A 20509-nucleotide genomic window follows, 5' to 3' on the forward strand; every position below is an offset into this window, starting at 1 on the left:
GTCTGCACGCAGATAAAGATAAAGGGAAACGCGACGGAAAGCGCGGGGACGGAGCGGCGGGGTGCGGTGAAGATGCCGTCCCCTCCCCGCGGCCCCTCCGCCGCCTGCCCGACCGCCTCCCGCCGGCCCCGCGCTCGCCTCACCTCAGGGACGGCTCTGGGCTGCGGACCCCGAGAGCCGCCCGGCCGAGCCGAGCCGAGCCGTGCGTGCGGCGAGGGCGCAGAGCTTCTCGGCGGCGGTCAGTCCCGCGGCGCTGCCATGCGGGCGGGCACAGGCGGGGCGGGCTCGGCTCCTAGCAGCGTCCTGCAGCGCGCACCCGCATGGCTCGGCGTGCGGACAGCACCGGCTGCCGGCGGCGGGGCCGGCGGGGCGGCGGCCAATGGCTCCCGCGGCGCCGCGCATGTGAGGGCCGGGCTGGGCCGGCCCCGCCCGCTCGCCCCCCGCGCAGCCGCCGCGCTCAGGTGCCCGCGGGCCGGGCCGGGGCCGGGGCTGCCGGGGCTGCAGCGGGGCGCTGGGACGTGTCCGCGGGGCGCGTTGGGAGCGAAGCGCCGGGCGGCAAAGCCCGTGGGGTGTTCTCGGTGCGCAGGTAAATGGAACGTAGTGCGTGAGCCAAATAAAACAGCGACAAGTTCAAATTGTGTGGTTTAATTATTAAAATATTACCATGGCGAAGGAGGAAAGTTATTTTATTTGTCTATCTTGAACCCTTGAGGGAACCAAAAAGTCGAAGGCAGCTTTAGTTTGGGCGGGGGCGGCACCGCTGGGGTCGCAGGGACGGATTCCTCCGCTGCGACTCCAGAGGCTGAATGCAGGACGCTGAGGAAGAAGCCTGATCCTCACCCCGAAAACCACTAGGTTTTTTGGGTTTTTTTTCTTCTTTAACTGAAGAGCCGGTATCCTTATCTGATATCCTTAAATATTTCTTGAACACCGTGCCGACACGTGATCAGACCTGAGGGTCTTTTTAAATGGATGTAATCTATTACCTTTGAAAGTGTATTGGTCTTGATCAAAAATGGATTAAAAAAAAAAAAAAAAAGATACGAGCTCATCTTTTCCATATGAATATAACATATTCTGTGTTTTCAACAACTGGAAGAAATTGAAGTGATCTTTTTGTGCTTGTTCAGATTAGCTTTATGGCCCCTTAAAGATTGAGAATTTCCCTTTATATTTTTAGATGCAATTTTAACCAGACCTTCTGGTCTAAATGACTGTATGATGCATCTAAGGTTACAAATGAAACCACAATTCACTTCTGAGACCAGAAAAAATCAGGCCAGCTTGTCCTGCTCTCAGCTGTTCAGCACTATTTTCATACCAGAGTTTTCATCTGGTAGGGAATTTTAGCAGAGCTCAGATTTAGTCTAATGAGCTGTCAATTATTTTAAGCTTTGATTTTTAATACCTTCATTTGGCCTTTTAGTTATTTTCTTCCCTGAGATCATCATCACTTGTGTTATTTTTGGCCAGCATTTTAGACCTCACTGTTTTCTCAATAAGGTGATTTTATTATCTATTTACTTATTTCTGCTCTGACCCAGTGGCCAAGGCACATAGGGTGTGTAATACTGGGGCTCCACATTGAGTTAATAGAGATAAAAGCAGTCCAATCTGGTAAACATCAAGGCAAGTGAAAACAGATAATAACAAGAGCTGCTGGCTGGGAAATCCTGACTCGAAGGCAGCTGGCAGAGAAATTCAAGCGGAAGAAAAAAGGATTTTTTCAGATGCCAGAGCTGGTCAGAGCTGGCTGAATCCACATTCACTTAGCAATCAAGATACTTTGCCAAGCTGAGGCACACCAGCAAAACAAACAAATGGCTCTGGGGACCTGAGAGAGAAGACACCTGGAACTGGGCAGATCCGGATCCAATTAAGATTCCCTTTCTGACAAGGCAAACACAAGTGTGAAGGACTTACCTCCTACAGAACATATGCTGGGTTGCTTGTTTGGTTTTTGTTTTTGTTTTGGTTTTGGTTTTGGGTTTTTTTTCACTTGTTTTGGTATGTATTTAAAGGTAACACAAATGGGTTTTAATTTAAACCTCTCTACACTCTCTCTTTCAATATTTTCTAGGAGAGACCTCTCCCAGTGTTTCAGGTTTGGTCTTCCCCAGGCGCAAGTCTGGGTACTTCTGGGCAGCTCTTTCTAGATTTCTGTTTCTGGCTTTGACCACCCAGGGTATGCTGAGACAGGACAGAAAAGAGGAGAATTATGAATCTAAAAGAGCTCAATTTGGGGCAAATAAAAACCCCAACTGTTGTTACTCTATGTGATAGAAAATATGCCCAAAAATGGAGGCTGTGGGGGTAAAATAGCTATTTTCCACTTGCAAGGTTTTGACATTGGCCCTTTACAATTAAATAAACTAATATTGTTTAGGGATTACATTAACAAGCAATAGCAAGGCAGCTATATGCCTCTGGATAAACCAGTCCTGTTTGGTTTTACATCTGCATTTTAGTTTCAATTTTTCAAATTCCTTGAGTAGCCAAATGTCATATTTTCCCAGCCTTATTGTTATCCTCATTCTCACATCATTAAAAATGTTTAGAAAATATCAGCCCTCCAACAGAGTTACAGTTTTGGCCAGGTTGAAAACTGACCATTTATTCTGAGATGATTTCCAGTTGTTTCCTTCTTTCATTCGAACAGCTACAGTGTGCATGTCATATATACCTGCATGACATTGTCCAGCAGGTGTCCAAGCTCAGTCCAAGGGAGCCAGGTGCTAAAGGAACACCAGCAGAAGGTGAACATAAGGAAGAGATGGTGTCAAAAATAGAGTGCGACAGTGGTTCCTCAGAAAACAGTGAGAAAATTCCATACTGGGAAATATTTCAGTCCTGGCTTTGAGTGGGCTGACAAATTTTTCTCCCAAGCAAATTTAAGATGAAGGGGAATTTTGATATTGTGAATTAGACAAGATAACCTTTAAAAGATGCCTTCCAACCCAAACCATTCTATGATTCTATGATTAAGAAGTAGATGAGGTAGTAGTTACTCGGGAAGAAGTGCAGATGGCTACATAGAAGAGAGAGACAGGCAGGGAATTTCCCCTCTCCAGAAACAGGGCAGTTTGGCTTCATGGAATGGGCAAAGCATGAAGGGGAAGACTCCAGTTTAAATAAGGAGGAGGAAGCATATGAGTCACTTCTCTTGGCTACTGGCCACCTATTTTCAAGAAAGAGTGTTTCCAAGTGCTGAACAGCTCAGCCTGTGGTGTTCACCCAGGACACATGGGCAGGAAGACAGGGCTGGGGATGCAGTCAGACTTGTTATCCCCAATCTGCCACTGCCACCCCCCACACCCGTTAGTGCCACCCCTGTGCCACGTGCCTGCCATGGTGGCAGCAAGGCTGGCTTTCCAGGCACGACTGGGTGATGTGCTGGCAGCTGGTTTATTGTCCAAGCTATGCAGATGTTGGCAAGCTCTGCATATGCCCACAGCTGGCTGTGGAGAGCCTGTTGCGTGGAGAGCCAGCTGTGGGGTGTGGGGCTCAAGGGCTCTGCTCTTCCACAGAGGAGAAGGAAGGAGAAGCCCAAAAGCTGTGATCCTGTGCTACCAGACTGCTGCAGCCCAGTCTGGCCCACCACTAGGACAAATTGCCAAAGCTTTCAGAAAATCTAATCAAATAATCAGACAATCCTCCTTTAGATACATTTTAACTGACAACCCCAAAGAGATTGAAGAAAAACACATGGTTTTCCAATATAAAAAGTATTGTAAAATCCTGTCCCTACTAGGTTCATTTTTAAGTCCATCAATTATATTTTTTAAATTCCTGCTAACCAATTTTCTTTGCCATTATATAACTCCATTATAACCAATTATTCAGACCCATGTTACCACTTTTTCTGAAGATACTTTGCTATTATGCTTGTCTTCAAACACCTGCCAAACACCTTCAAACAACAGCGTCTACTAAAAACACAGTGACTCTTGTAGGCCTTGCAAGCCAACCTATTCCGGCTGGGATTCTCCCGACTTCTGAACTTTCTTGATGGACAAAAAATCACTGTTTACTTTGTGCTGAAAAAAGGCGTGAATGACTGTTTCAGATAAACAGCAGTTTCTACTTACATCCAGAATTCTGCAACGTGCTCACCAGTTTTTTTTTTACTTCATTTGTGATAATATGTTAGCCACCCAATGTGCAGTTCCCTTTTTAAAAATTTGGAGGATGAGGCCTCATTCTTAGTAAGTACCTTTGTGTTTTGAAACAAAATACAAGAGCAGTGGCCATGATGGTGGGCTTTGCAAGCAGTGTGTGTTATCACACTACAGCTCAGAAAAGTTTTTCAAGTGATGGCAGGAACACATGCTGGCTGCTTCTGATTACACAGAAGACCAAGTTTTCATGAGTTATCAAATTTCATCCAATGGATATACAAACAGATGGCCAATCTGTTTCATTCTGTACATATCAATAAAGGACTATGAAGTCACAAAACACAGCATCATATGAGATGGGAGGCATGGCAGGAAGGCCATAAACTGAGCTGCAGGCAAACCTGCCCTTCTCCCCAGCAAGTCACCAGGGCAGGACTATACTTCAGTAGAAGCAAAAATATGGTTGTGCATTGCTTGACTAGCACAGGAGAGAGCCTGTGTCAGTCAAATGGAATGGCTGATAACATGGATCTGTACACTCAGAGCCCAGGCAGGAATCGCTGCTGAGATGTTGAGTACCTTCAGATCTTTAGAGCTGGCAGGCTGGGAGGGGGGATAGTCTGTGCCAGTCCACTTAATCTACTTAGCTCTTCCTATTTCCTTAATTTTGCACTTTACTGCTTCTATGATCTCTGCCTCTTCTGCTCACTACCTTTTCCACAAATGCTAAATGCTAAACATGGAGACTGAATAGGAAATAAAAATTAAAAACCTGTCATAATCAGAATTAGCAGGATAAGAAAAGAAGCTTTCACGTGTCACACTTTGTCCAGCCCTGTTCTCTGGAACAATTTTCCCGCTTTCCCCAGGACAATTCAGTCTGTTATTTCTTTCTTCAAATCATGCTTGAAAGCCATTCTTTCCCCTTCAGATCTCAATTGGCTTTCTCAGTAAAATGGCTGTGGCTCCATGTGCAAATGGAGTGACACAAAACCTAAGTGCCCTACCTGGATCTAGGACAATGGTGGCCTTTAAAGAAATGGCAAGCCAGTTATCTTCAGAGTGCTGAGCTGTATCTGTGCTAGCACTTAACCTTTACTTCCCCAATCACACAGATACAATAGTTAGACCTTGCTGATTTTGTTATTCCTTTGGAATAAGTTTCCTTAAAATAGCCTAGCCACAAGGGTGTAATGAGGTGCACAGCTGGGCAAAGCTTTCTGAGCAGCAGGTGGAAATAGAAAGAACATATGTGGGACCAAAATGCTTTGAGCCTGCAAATGACTGATCTGCAGTCATTCAAATGGCTAAAGATTAAGGACTCGTCTAACTAGATCAGAAAAAAACCCAGACAAACAACCCCTCTCCCCCAAAAAAACTCAAACCCAAACCTAAAAAAACCAACAAAAAAACCCCAAGCACTGAAAAACTACCAAATTTGAGGAATACCAGGCAAAAACAGCAGGAAAGAAAAAGGGATAAGGAAGTAATATTTATATCTTACATGCTGCATTTTCTCTCTGCCTTCCTATTTTACTATGGAGCAAAGATACCACCAGTCACTCTACAGAAGGAGACTATAGAACTCTTACTTTAAAATTGAGCTCTTTAATCAGGGATCCAGAGATACCTTGAGTTCTTCTCCCACCTCAAGAACTGCAAAAGGGCTGTGAGTTTTTTGTGCCTGGGAGCCTACAGAACCCAGACTTGCCAACACAGCACTAAAAGGAGTTGATTTTCCTTGAAATGGGCTATATTAATCTTCTTACTTTAAATGCAGCACATTCTGTTGGTCATGTGTACATATTATAGATCAAACAAAATCAATTGCTCCATTCTATCAATTCTACCCAAGGGAAAACATAGCAACAACAATTCACCCCTGAAATCCTCTTCCCAATACTTTTTCAAATACAATGACAGTGAACTAAAGTATTCCAGTCACTAAAGCTTCTAGAATTAGATATCCACTGTCAGTCTAGTATCACACTATCCACTCTAACATTATACACCTTCAAGATTTTAAGTATTCCTGTGCAGGATTCACACCTTCAGGATTCTAAGTACTCCTATGCACACAGCCACCATGGCATTCAGCATGCTAATTTTAAAACCTTCTTCATCTACTGTTCCAAAGACTGATAAAAAGGAGGAGTGTTGCACACACATGCAATGACAGGGAAGAAGGCTATTCTAATGTCCAAATAATTTTATTTCTCTGCATTTAACTTGAATATAAATTAACTGGAGAAAGCATTGGTAATATTTTAATGTATTAGTGAGCATAAGAGCAGCAAATTAACTGCCAACACAGTATAGCCACCACAAAACACATACCTCCCCCAGCCTCAAACACCTTCAACTTATTACCATTTAGAAATAGGTAGAGGGAGAAAGAAGGTCTGATCATGCCTTAACCTAAAATAACGTTTTGCTTTGTCAGGTTAATTATACGTTCTGACATCAGAAACTGAAATTAGCAGGCGATTTTCCCTTGGGTTGCCCAGAGACTGTAGAATGAATCATGCCTGCTCTTGTGCTGCACCCGGGACCACAGAGAACAAGGGATGGAAAGACCAATATATTTATTTCCTTGCTCTGATCTCTGTGGCTAGAGAGTCATAGCCACGATCTGGCTTTGTAGGGGCTGTGATGTGGCTGGCTGGTATTGCTGTCATCCCAAATGCGGCAGAAATGGCCATCAGCTTCCAGTGGGTGCCACAAAGACATATTCACTGCTTTCCTTTCATCCTGGTGTGAACCGTGGCACCAGAGTTTCTCAAAATGTCACTGAAACTTTCTGAAATTAATTTGACATGACAACAGTGTTCAACACGGGGCACGCTCATTGAAAAAAAAAAAACAGGCAGACCTTTTAGCACTTGAATACACAGAAAACACTCTCCAAGTAACTAAGATACCCTCCTCGTCCTTACAGCTATTTAGCACAAGATACCCTGAAGTTACCCTAAGCCTTAAATCTTAGAAAAAGCACCCAGACATATCTTTTGCTTGTCTCGTTCTTGGTTTTTAATACCTAAGGTTCTCCTGGCATTTTGTTTCAATGGTGGCTATTTTCAAACTACTCCCGCTCTCAGGCCCCTTTTCCCCTCATCCATTCATGCTGTTAAAAGCTCCCTACCTGGTGCAGCAGAGCAGCCTGCGGTTACCTCTGCTCACCCCTGCCCGCCTCCCTCCTTCCTGGGGCTGCTCCTGCCGAGCTTCGCCTGCTCCTCTTCCTCTCGCGGAGCTCCCTCTGCTGTTGGATGCAGCTGCGAGCCCGCGGAGAGCCCGAGCGCTGCTGCGGGGCGCACGGATCTCCGGCGGGCAGCATGGAGATGGATCTCCTGCTGGGGCAGGGTAGAAGGAGCGGCATCTTTGCTGAACACTCCGCAGGGTTGCTCCTTCTGTCCGAGTGTCGGAGCAATAGGAAAAATTGCCTTTGTGTTCTGTCTCCAGCTGTTTTGCACAGGATATGAGCACAATGGTGTGGAGTAGCTGCAGACCCAAACTGCTGCTTAATTACAGGAGATAATAAAGGAAAAAAAAGGGAAAACTCTGCCAAAATTAATGAGTGAAAAATAAGACCTGTGAAAGCCATGTGCTTTTCCTGCCTCCTGGCCTCACACTATGGCAGCCGTGCTGGAGGGCACCTACACACTGCAGGTGTCGGGAGGTATGTGCCAGCAGGCCAGGCTGAGCCAGGACATGGGAGATTTAGCCCCCAGCCCCATGGCACATGGGCATGAGGAGGGGGGATGCTCATTCTCCCATTGTTCCCTGCAGAGCTATCCCCTCACCATGCGGCACACAGGCACCTCACTGCTGACAAGATGCTCAGCAGCTCTCGCTGTGCTGCACTTTGGGATTCCTAGGGTTGGAGAAAGAGAGCAAAAGACACCCATTTAGCAGCAGTGAAGGGGGTCGGGCCTCAAAACCTGCCAGTAACTTGTGGTGGTTTCTGCAAGGGCAGAGCCCTGGTGCCCTGCTGCCCAGGGATGTGCACGGCTCCATGCCCACCCTGAGCAGTGTGACACGGAAACGCACCGAGCTGTCCCCTGCTAACGCTGCCACCTTGGCACACTTGTTGCATTTGCCTTCCTATGTTGCCATAGGAACTACAGCCCCAGCATCTGCTCCTGCTGCTCCCTGCCACACTGCCTCTGCACCCCACTGGGCTCAGCCCACTTCTGCTCCTCTGCCAGCCTGATCATGCCTCCCCCTCTCTCACAAACTCCCTGCTTCATCCTCTTTTTTGGGTGACAATCAGATTACTGCTGTAGCAGTTAATTATCGCATTAGTTATAATTTGCCTATTCATTTGTCTTTCTCCTTCCCTCCCACCCTGGAATAATTCCATCTCTCCATCCTTTCCACCTTCACACTACCTCTGCTGTCTGACTCCCATCCTCTTTTTCTCTTGCACTCCTCAACCACACAAAGCTTTGCTGCACTGCTCTGCCCTTTCCTTCCTCTTTATCTCCCTACTACTCACATCTTCTGCGCTCTCTCTTAACACCTCTTGCTCCATCCTCTCTCCCAGTCCTCCTACAGTTTCCTTCCCTTCAGACCCCTGCCTATCACCTCAGGTTACTGCTTCACACAGGTCTTCTCTTTCTTCTACCCCTGTGCAAGGGTACTGACAGCTTCTCCCAGGTCTGAGCCAGGCTTGTTCCTCTCCTGTACTCTCCCTGGCTCTTAAACAGTCAACAGCATTACCCATTCTCTGCTCCTGTTTATCCAAATACCCCAGAAACTGTATTCTCTGCCACCTTCTTTAGCCTTAATCTTTCACAGCTCCAAATCCTCACTTTCCTCCAGGCTCCTTTATCAAGGCCTCCAATGTAAGCATCTTATAATTTCCCCTTGTCCCTAAATCCCACCCTTACACACCTTTCTTCTTCCTTGTCCTCTGAATGGGAGAATCCAGCCAGCACCACAGCTAAATCTATCCTCAGCCTAAAAACCCTGATCTATACCTTTATTCCAGTGCTTTCACCATTAAGCTTCACAGCCTCTCACTCCTCCATCTCTATCCCCATTCCTCTAGTTGTGTTGCTGCTTCTGATGCCATGAATTGCACATTCCCTTTGAAATTGTATCCTTTCCTTTCCTCAAAGACCCTTGGACCAGGACCCCAGTGTCCTCCCTCTATTCCCATCCCAGGCACATTTTTAATCCTTCTTTGCCCTCGTCTGTTCCCTGCCCTCTCCACATGGGAGTCTTCAGCAACCCTATCTACTCCTTCCTCCCATGTTAAGGACACAGATGTCTCCTGGGTGACCTTCTGGAGACCACCTCATCTGCCTGGAGGGCTTCAGCTAACACCTACAGCTCTGCTGGTCCCCACTCCTGATGGATGTCTCTTTACCTTGCATCTCAGCCAACCTCTATCCTTTCCTAGATGAACTGAGTGCTGCTAACACCACCTCCTCTGATTTTTTTACTTTTCATTGCAAGTCCCTTGCATTTGCACATTCTGTTTTCCTACTGGAAACATCACTCTTTCTTGCTCAGCTTCTTTTGCTCCCACATCTCCAGCCTCACTTCACCACCACAAAACCACCAGTGGTCACAAAATCATAACATTTAAACTCTTGCTGCAGGACATGCAGGAGGTGTGCATATGAGAGAGCATATAAGGATGCTGTAAAGGCAAGGAATTTTTCACTTGTGTTATATTTTCATACATACTTCAGACCATCTGTGAAAAGCTGTAAAATGACTAGTTGGAAACATATTATAAAATTGTGTTATTTTATATAAAACATTAATTTAGCAGACTCAGATCTGAAAACTCAGCAAAACTTGAACAGTTTTCTTGCGCTTCCCAATTTTGCTCATCTTTTAACAACAACAAGATCTCATAGTTTAATGTGACCCAGAATCTTCCCCTATGGTCTGTGACTCTTGAACCCACATTTGGCTGCTAGCTTGGCACATGTTACATTTTTCTGTAGTCTCAGGTCCATATGTGCTTGTTGATGCAGCCTGGAGTAATTTGTATGTGCGTCCTCAAGTAAGGAAAAGTGAGGTGACACTTCATTATTTTGTTATGACACCTCTGGACCCTGAGATCAGTGCATTACCAAGTCTTTTTCTGGCTTGTTTGCAGTGTTCTTTTAGGTGCTTTTTGTATACTGTGTTGTTCTGCTATCTATATATTTGGACTCAAATTTCCAGCTTTGAACACTCCCTGTCCATTTGAACAGCATCCTTGATACACTTAAGTTAGCTTTGTAAGAATCTCTTTCCTGCTTCCCAGTACATGAGAAAGCTTCTTATATCTATCTAGTTTCCAAATGCCATTTTGTGGCAATTCTGGCCTGGAGGAGACTGGCAGCTCTATGTTCCTGGTTTTCCAAACTTCTGGAAAAAGAGACTGTGCTGTTAGCCCTCAACTGCTTTTTTTTTTTTTTTCCCCTTATATAAAGCAGCTTATCTTACCTGTGCTTACTGCAGAATTTCTTCTTCATGTCTGAATGCCAGTTGCTGAACGTGTCTTTAAACACTTCTTGCACACCCTCTATGTGTGTGCCTTTTCCCTTGTGCTATCAGTAAGTTCTTTTGTCTTTCCACTTCAAAACCAGCCATTCTTGTATGTGTTCCACTGCAAAACAAATTCAGGTTAGTGCAACAGAGGGTGAGGGATGGGTACCCAGACTTTCAAACTACACAACCCTATGCTTGATGCTGCTCTGGCAAGAGCTCTCCTGGTACATTCACTGTCCCCCCGATCTGCAGTTGCTTCCATTGCAAACCCCTTTGCTTGGACAGCTAATCAGTAAATCTGAATATTTATAAAATGAAAATTAAATGTTACTAAATCCACAATAGATCCACTGAAAACAGCTTAAATCTCCAATTTATGTCCACTTACTATGCCCCTTTTTCTAGGTTTCCTGCAGTGACAGTGGTCCATCACAATCCCTCCAGAGACACAACCTTCACATACATCGAGTTCCTACGTATTAATTGTGGTGGGAGTAGCTGGCTCCAGCAGGCAATGTTTTTCACTCAGAGCTTGTTTGCAGAACCAGAAATTAATCTCCAAGGGTTTAAGACAGTCCCACAGCCTCATGCCCAACCCCAGGGAATCCACATTTTTCCCTTTTATAACTAGGTTTTGTTTCACACATAGACCTCTTGATAACAAGCAGCAGCTGCACGGAGCACAGAGTGAACCAGGATGTTTCTGGTGCAAGAGGGAAGAGCCAAAATGCACCTAAGGAAGTAGTCCAGGAAGGATTGGACAATCAGTGTCTTGTGATTAAATTGTACTCCACATCAGGACTGCTCAGATGGGAAGCACTTTCTAATTTTGGAAGTCTGGAAATTCGGATTGGGAATAGAAAACAAGGGATAACTAGGAGAGATACTGTGACTAGTACCCTCCTCTAGGGGGAGGAGTGTGCTGGAAAAGGACAGACAGTTGGAGAATATGTCAAGGAACAGATAAGTCCTTCAAAGCACAGGTTCTATTCCTGCAATATTCCCCATCAAATTTTCTATTGTAAGTCAAATATTTCTATGTGCACTGGCCAGCTCTTTGTGGTAACATCAGACATCAGGCAAATGTTTCCTTCTATTGTCTTTGAGTCTCCCAAAGGACCTTTGGTTTGAGTTTCTTTGCCAGCAAATAAGCAGCAAATGCAGTTGACAGATCAAGATCAGTGATGATGGTAGGAATGAGTTGACCATGTTGGTGGTTGCTGTTTATTCTTCTCTGAACAAAGTACAACCAGTTTTCCCAGAGCTGCATGGACAGGAAGGAAGAGCTGATCTCTACTTTAAGCATGTAATGAAAAGGGATGAAGTCCCAGCTTGAGAAATTTGGGCTGGGGGTAAATGAAGATCACTTAAATTAAGACCCATTTCACTCTTTACTTACTTACTCCTGTGTGGATTTCCTAAACCTAGGTGAGCAGAATGTGTCTTGGAAATAGTGGCTGGTTTGCTTGGTTTGCCAGGGGGAAGTACAAGGTAAGCTCCACACTCCTGGTGTCCAGGCTGTTGGAGACACAAGCAAAGGAGGGTGCTCTCCTCCCCTTTTGCTTGCCTGCACACAACAGGTAGGCTGTGTCCTTACCTCCTCCTTTTGGGCTTGGAAAGAACAGCACAAGCAGAGGGGAGATGGTCTTTCCACTCAATTCAATTAGCAGAGCCACTACATAGAGCAAAATTCCCAAATCATTGAGCTCACATTAGTATAAAACCCTTATATTTTCCTTTCCCAGAGATGGATAGTTTGGAAAAGAGACAAGTCACTATACCCATGGACAAGCTTGTTGTGTTCTCTGTAGCAAGTCCATGGCTGGATTGGAGATTGCATTTTGTCTCAAAGCCTTTGAAGTGCAGTAGGCATTAAAGTGGAGTGGTACATGCACCTCTGGGATGCCAACCTGCCAGATCTCACCTGGCTTGGACACCACAGCAATGTCTTTGCTCAATGTGGAGCAAGAATTTTTAGACCATAGACAAGCAAGAATGGACCGGACACACACAGTTGCTAGATCTCCACTTTGTTCTTTCAAGATTTTTCCCCAGCCCATTCACTTGAGTTTGTGGATGTTTTCTTACTGCTCCAATTCAAGTGTCTACAGGCTTGAAAAATGCTGATGCAGGTCTTTGAAAGCCCTGAATGCAACTGATGGAGAGAACTGAACTCTTCCACCTGGAGAGACACAACTGTGTGTTGACACCTGAAGACCAAAGCTTATGAATTCATTTTCTGTCTCTAGGAAATTAAAGGCAGAATGCAGCATTTTACATCTCTGGTAAATCAGTGCCTGGCACAACTTCACAAAGGACATGGGTCAGCAGACAGAAGGGCTTGCAGACATGACATAGGACCACGAGAGATACCTCCTGTGCTGGAATAACAACTCAAGGAAAAGCAGGATATTGTCAACAGACTTTCATGATCTCTGTGGCAAACCTTGTCATGTCAGTCCTATGACACTTTATGAACCACACTTGCAGAAGCTCTACCTTTAAGAAACACAATGATACTTTTGTTACAAACCTGGAAAACCACATGCTTTGAAAGAATAGCTCCTTTTAGGTCAAGAAAGCTTCTTTTAATTCACTTGGGGTAGCTGTATGCAAAAGAACCACAGAAAACTGCATGGGTACACAATCCAGATAGATCACATGGAGAGCACTGAAGGGAAATACAGGCCTCCCTTTCTTCCCATCATTGTGTTTGGAATATGTTTCCAATTGCACTAGTCACAAAGCAATCAAAGAAGCTTGTCTACAGTGGCAAACTGAAGATGCCCTATCAGACCACATTACAGGGTGCTACACAGTATTGAATCCTTAGTCACAACAGAAAAAAATACCATACACATGACTGTAGGCCACAATGCACTCAATTTCCATATGTCTTAACAGAAAAGAGAGCACACATCTTCAAAGAAAATGAAATCTGTCTTTGGAGTATTCCCACTAACACATTTCTTCCCCCTCTTACATCCTTACCCAGCATCCCACTTTCCCTTGCATGAAACAGGGAAAAAGGGAAGCCACCCCCTGCAGGACCCAAGAGGCAAAGAGCTCATCAGCCAGAGACCCTTGGCCCTTCCCAGACTTCCAGAAAGCTCCAGTTCCTGCACCCCATCCTTCATCATCCATCACCTTTATTAGTAGGCTGTTCCCTAGGTTTGAGGGCAAACAAATGCTTTGCTCATATGGTTTTGAGCGTGCAACATTTAGCATTCCCAGTGTTGGTCTGGTTGCCTGAATGTCTGCTGGTTTTAACAGTTCTGCAAAGGAAGACAAAAGCAAAATTATTAAACAATGCAGTCATGGACTCATGGTAACACAACAGCTGGGGCTGGCCACCACCACAAGGAGCAGCCTGGCAAGAGTGGGCTCAGGACCTGCCGTGAGAGCCCTGGCTATGAATAGCTTATCTGGAAAGAGAACCAGTAACAGACTTTCTGTCATGCTCCAAAATCCATCAGAAATGACTGAAGCCTGTTAGTGCTGTCTTCCAATACTTGTTATAAAATGAGTGCTATATCTAGCACTAAGAAACACTCTTTTTTTCATGAGGTCACTCTTGCAGCATGAGTAGAATAAGTAAAAACTGCAAAGGAAAAATCTTTCCTTTTTATTACTGCAGAGATACTTTGAAGATGGTCAGGCTAGGGAAGTAAACTCTCCTCAAGCTACAGCTGTTCTCTGACCTGAATGAGGTCTCCAGGCAGACACCCCAGTGAGTGCTGCACAGCTGTCTGCTGAGCCTCTGGGAAGGTGTCTCTGCAGAAATTTGTCCCTTTGTTTAGCGGGCCAGGTGCTCAGGCAGGCGGAACTCCCACTGGGAGGGGTCGCAATCCAGCCGAAATCCCATCAGAGCGTGGTGGGGCGACAGTGCTAAAGGGTCCCGGAATGGTGGCAAATGGCGTTTAGACCCCGGCGCTGCCCGGCCCCGACAGCAGGTGCCACTGCGGGCCCCTGCCGGACCCCGCACACCCCCGGGCCCTTCACACCCCTGGACCCCTGTACATCCCGGGCCCTGTACAGCCCTGGACCCCTGTACACCCCCGGCCCTTCACACTCCTGGACCCCTGTACATCCCCGGGCCCTTCACACCCCTGGACCCCTGTACATCCCGGGCCCTGTACAGCCCTGGACCCCTGTACACCCCCGGCCCTTCACACCCCTGGACCCCTGTACATCCCCGGGCCCTGTACACCCCTGGACCCCTGTACACCCCCGGGCCCTCACACCCCTGGACCCCTGTACATCCCCGGGCCCCGCACATCCCCGGCCCCGCACACCGCGGGCCGCTCTGCAGGGCATGACCCGTGCGGACTCCGGAGGCCTTGCCCGGCAGCTGTGGCGCGGGGCTGCCGCCCTTGGCCGGGGCCCGGGAGCGGCCCGTCGGCAGGAGGCGGCCGGGCGCCGTGCGAGGCCCGCGACACGGGGACAGGGCAATGCCGGCTCTCCGCCACCCCGCGCCCAGGCCTCGGCAAGCCCGCCCCGCTCACGGCCCCGGGCACGGCCGGGCTACCCGGGGCTGCCCCAGGGCGGAGGACGCAGAGCCCGCACGGGCCCCGGGCCTCCACCGCCCACGGGCAGGAGCCCGGCCACCGCCGCGGTCCCTGCCATCGCCGCAGGCCAGAGTGCGGCTCCTTCCCTCGCCGGCACGCAAGGCTTTACAGCTATATAGATCACCTTGGCACTGCACTCCGGGACCGTCATTGCTACTCACAAGGATTCGTGATGACGCTCTGGAAAAAGCCAATACTCTTCTGTTTCCATGGCCAGTAAGAGAGGTAGCCGTGGGAGAAAGTGTGCTATGTTGTTAAAATTGAGCCTGTTTACACCCACACCGTGAATGAACTTCAGAATGGTGGCAGGTTTCTAACTTCTGTTTCCTTTCTTACTGATATTTTTGGTCAGGAAAGCATTACACACTGAAACGTTTAAAAAGACTAGCAGAAAGAGAAGGAAAAGCAAAGGCACAAGGGAGAAACTCCACCGAAACAAAACCAACAAAAAACAAACAAGAAAATTCGGGATGAAAGAAGTTGCAAGGACTTACCAGCTGATGGAATTCCTTCCCTCATGGGAGGTCCTCTGCTGGACCTACCCTGTTTAGACCCCTTGGCCTCACACACCTGGTGGGGCTGGATAACCAGCGCAATCAAAGAAGTGACACTGTGCTGCGCCCCTACCTGCCAAGGCTACTGAAAATTGCTTGTGCCAGGCATCTGAACCCACAAACACGAGATTCCTTCTCCCACATACTTTCCTAGTTCATCATTTTCCTTTCAAGGAGAGGAAGAAAATGCTCTGTCAGTGTCCCAGTGAGCTATGCAGTTCTCAGATCCAGCACCCAGCCCTCTCCTTCCTTCACTGATGCAGAAGCTGTGGCTTTAACATGGACTCTCAGCAGTCACAACTCTAGCAAAATGCTTGAAATTTTGGAGATTATTTTCAAATTCTTGGTAAGTCTCGAGGCCAGGACGGAAGCCAAAATGGAAGAAAGAAGGGCCTACAGGAAATGGAGCACGTACTGGCAGTAGGGCAGATAAGCAATTGCCTACCCACCACTTTAGACACCCCAAGGTACCTCAGACTGCAGAGCTTCCAGACACAGTGTAGAGCCTCAGGAGACTGGTCCATGCAGAAGCAGCCACCAGAGTACAGAGGGGCATGTAAGGATGTACTGGAGACCTTCAGTCTTAGAGATGGGAATACAGGACAAGAGATTGTGATTTCAGAGATCCATCAGGAAGGAAAATTTAAGAAGTATGAGCGAGTCCTGTGATTCTCTAGATTCTCTTCTTTCTCTCTTTAGAATCTCTGTGTACTTGCAAAGTGGCAGATGAAAGCTGGGTGCTGCTCCGTGCTATCAAAGGCAGGCTGGCTGTGACTGAAGAGAGCAGTGTTACCTCCTCTAGGGATCTCCAATAGCACTCACCTGCTTAGCCAGAGCACTTCTTCATGAAGTGATGCCTTCCTATGTCCGTTACTGTCTTGCCAACTGCACTCTGCTGCTAGTCAGGTTTCTGCAAGTGTATTTTTCTGCCTGTGCTGTCACCTACCTCAGCTATGTCTGTCTTTCTCCTGATGACAGCTGGTGGATCCCTCAGTCCTTCTGATATCTTCCTTGGGGGTCACAAAATGCTCAAGCTTCAGTGTCTCCTGATGCTTTCTCTAATGGGAACAGTACAAGCAGCCTCCTCTGGACACACATAACCAAGAGCCTCAGCACTGCTGCTTGCTTCTCTGGCACCCAGCCTGGGGAAATGAGCTCTCCCCACCAATTCCCATCTGTGCATCAGCAGACATGAAAGGGACCATGCTGAGCAAGGATGGGGCAGGCAGGTGCCCATCACACACAGAGTGCTGGGCAGGCTGTGATTTGCAAGCACAGCTTGCCCTCAGTATGTGATGGGATAACAGGAATTACTTCCCTGCCAGAAATGAGGGTGGTAAAAAGAAGGCAGGTACAGGTTAAGCCACAGAGGGACTGGTGACAGCATGGCTACATGAATGGACTTTGCTCTGAACATCACAAGAGATCTGGCCTCAGGGTTCTGCTTTAAACCAGCTGACTGATGTATATCAAATCCGGATAATAATAACCAGGTTGAACTTGCTCTTTATGCCCATAAACACAAACTATACAGAAATCTCTCTAGTCAGTCTAGTACAAGGTCATCCACATGAGGGTTTGCATTAGTAGAGTTCTGATGGTGTGCTGCAGCCTGTGCCTTCCAGTCATTCAGACTCCTTGTTTCAAGGCCTTTCTGGGCATCATGAATACATGCTCTCCAGAGGAGGAAGGTTTTTCCTTTGTAGAATTCTATTCAGATCTCCACACGTTGTTGCTAGAAATCTGTGTATCTTCCTATATTAATGGCTTCATTTCAAACAACTTCCTTTTTAGCAGCAAAGAAAATCAATAGAAGATGCCAATATGATATGATTACATGTAAAAATTGCATATAATTATTGAATGATCCAGTTCCCACTTACTGAGGCTGCACACAGCTGTCCATAGAGTTAGGGCACAGCTGATCTTAAGATGCCTTCCAATCCAAATCACTCTAAGATTTCCAGAGCAATGGAACTGTCTTCACTGGCCACGTGCTGGGGTTTGCCTGCTGGGTCTGCTTCTGTGTATTGTCCAGCTGAGAAACTTTCTGCTTGTTCAACTGAATTATTTTCCCATTTTTTTGGAAAATTTTTCCCAAGTTTCGGAAAGCCTTGGCTATTGTCCAGCTTGACCTGGAAGTTGCTTTCTCAGACAGCGTCATCCTTTTTCTCCTTCCAGAAAGCTTTGGTGATGTATGAAGGATCTCCAATTTCTCCTCAGTCCATGAGTTTCTACTCAAGTTTTTTGTTGTTGTTGTTGTTGTTTAGGGTTTGTTTTTGTTTCTGGCTGCTCAATTAGACTCCAAGTCTTCCTGCAATTCAGTGATCTGAGGATCCAGGTCACTGTTTCCATCAGAACTGCTTCCTCCTTCTTCACTGAGATGCTCACAGCTCTTCCTTCCTGGGCAGACCCCTGTGCTCCCGGGCTGTGCCTGCAGATGCAGTACTTCCCTCCTGCTCTGGGCCCCCTTTCTCCAGCTCCTTTCGTGGTTTTCCTCCCTGAATTACTGACAACAGTCTTGAGCTGAGGTTCAGTCACACAATTCTTGCTGGAAATTTTTCTTTGCTGCCTGCAGTTCATGAGGCTGTATTTTCTATGGCCCTCTAGGTCATTGGGACCCTAAGCTGTCTGGGAGGTGGGAGCCATGTGGGCTCCCTGGGGCAGCAGAGCAGGACCCAGCATCATCCCAGCCAGGGAGCAGAGCAGGCCAGGAGGCACTAGGGACAGACCTAGTCCCAGTCATCAGTCACTTTCTTGGGAGTGAGACTGGATCAGGACATCAGCTCACAGCTGGACAGTCACTGTGACTGAAAGTGGAGGCTTTGTAGACCAGTGGTAACACTCCACATCCTGTGCCCTTCACCAGGGGAACATGTGCAACCTCAACACCCTTCCTGGATCCCTAAAGGACCCAGCTGCTGCCACTGCAGGTGGGGCCACATCCAGGCTTGACCCTTGCTGGTCCCAGCTTGCTGACCTGGAACAAGGACTGACTGTCCAGGATGGGCAGAGCCTGCTGCTGCCAAGAGCCCTGTGCCTGTTGTCAGCCTGGCTGTTCTCTGCTGGTGTCATGACACCCTCAGCCCTGCTTGCCCTCCTGCCTGTGGTTCCATAGCTGCTTGCAAGGCCCATGTGTTTCATTCCACAGATCTCCCCAGTTCCACAGCTGTGACAGCCCATCCTGGCACATCCTTTCTCCAGGTATCCTGGGAGTATGGTGTGGAGGAAGCAGTGGAAGAGCTAATGCCAAGCCCACAGCTTCTGGGTGCTTTGTCAGTCCCTAATACACTGTTCCTCAGGGTCATGCCCTCCACCCCATGACAGCTTCAGGTATCCCCTGTAGTCCTCACATTGGTGGTGCCCATGGAGGGCTGTGCAAGCTCCTGCCTCTGTCACCACAAGAACAATGTCCCATTGCAGCATCTCTGCTACATCAGTGCAGCTGCTGGCTGCTACAGGTGAACCTTCCCATTTTTAACCTCCCCACTTCTCCAGGGGAAGGAAACGCTTCACCTTTTGCAATTAATGTATCAACTGTTGTATGATAAAAGCCAATTCTTAGAGAAGTCTGTTCCTCATGCCTCTCCACTCTGAATTCCCCTTTAATAACTACTCAGTCTGTCAATCAGGTTTGTGGGTTTTTTTGTTGGTTTTTTTTTAAATTTTACCTACAAGATGTTTGTGTCTTTCTTACTTTTCTCTGGTTTTAATGTGATAGCACACACAGACTGCTCTGTGAACAAGTGAAACTGCATGTTCAAACTTCTATGGAAACCACTGACAGCCTTTGTATTTTATGATTTGAAGGTATTCATAATTCAACAGGAAGCTTTCAAAGTGTATACATATGTACATACATTCTCATTTTTCTTTGACTTTATATTTTGCCTGCTTTTCAGAGAAAATAGCTGCTCATCACATAACTGAACCACTATAATTTTTGAAGAACTGGAAACCTGAAATTATTTGCATTTGTTTTCTTTTTTTCCTACTCACCTGTTTTCCAGTTACATTCCAAGGAGTCTGTTTTAAGTTCCTTTTTCTATTGTTTAAAGACTCATGAACTTCTGTTCTGCTCCTGCTGTGCTATCTATATCCCGATATCGCTGACTGGAACCCAAATATCCCTCTCTCCGGATAGTCCAAAGTCACTGTAAGATGGACCTGACCTCTGTTCTGTAATCACATTCAAAGCATTTGACCTAATTTTACAGTTGTAAATAACTGCACAGTGCTGGCAATGCTAACAACACCTTTGCTGTACCATCAGCAAACCCAGTACAGGGGGTGAATGGAAAAGTGAGGATGGTGGTAGAGGTCTAAAAACCTCTGTAGCTTGCTGTGTTCTGGTTTCCAGTGCAAGACAGAGCAACTGGTGTGTTCTGAGATTGCCTGGGACACTTGGGTCAATTAAACAGCCCCTGGCTGAGCTCCAGTTGCCTCTGTGCTGTCCATTGCCCCAGACACTTGTCCCAAACCTGCAGGGAGAGGAGGGAATGGCAGGGCTGTCCTGGACCATGACACCATGGAAATGCCCTATGGGCTCTGGGGATGGTGGCTCTACACCCCAGCTCTGGAAGCCAGCTGCTTTCCGGGAGCAGTAATCCTCATGCCACCATGGCTTCCATGCCAGGACTTCTGTTTCAGGACATCAGTCAGGAAGACTTGCTCAGGAAAGAGGTTTCCTCATGCTTAGCCCCCACTGCCTCACCTCCTGGCAAGTCTGTCACATAGGATTGGAGCTCATCATGCTGGAATTCACCAGCTGAGCTGG

The 20509-nt window shown here is 47.0% G+C and overlaps 1 protein-coding gene and 1 long non-coding RNA gene across 6 annotated transcripts in view; both read right to left on the minus strand.

The window, feature by feature from the left end:
* LRRC8D (leucine rich repeat containing 8 VRAC subunit D) overlaps window positions 1-349 on the minus strand; it is a 52940-nt gene extending 52591 nt beyond the window's left edge. For all 4 annotated transcript variants that reach the window (XM_015636012.3, XM_015636010.3, XM_033516303.1 and 1 more), the window contains exon 1: window positions 144-349. The gene's annotated coding sequence lies outside the window, so the exon portion shown is untranslated. The remainder of the gene's footprint in view (window positions 1-143) is intronic.
* Window positions 350-6309: 5960 nt separating this feature from the next.
* On the minus strand, window positions 6310-20220 carry LOC117244805. 2 transcript variants are annotated; one of them, XR_004498579.1, is made up of 5 exons: window positions 15340-20220; window positions 13758-13885; window positions 13144-13216; window positions 7261-10728; window positions 6310-6918 (listed from the first exon to the last, which is right to left on the minus strand). It is a non-coding gene; the product is annotated as an uncharacterized LOC117244805 (long non-coding RNA). The 2 variants fall into 2 exon arrangements; XR_004498578.1 differs by lacking the exon at window positions 15340-20220 and adding an exon at window positions 14312-14569.
* Window positions 20221-20509: the final 289 nt, after the last annotated feature.

Source organism: Parus major, chromosome 8 (genome assembly GCF_001522545.3).
Source record: "Parus major isolate Abel chromosome 8, Parus_major1.1, whole genome shotgun sequence".
Taxonomy (NCBI): Eukaryota; Metazoa; Chordata; class Aves; order Passeriformes; family Paridae; genus Parus; species Parus major.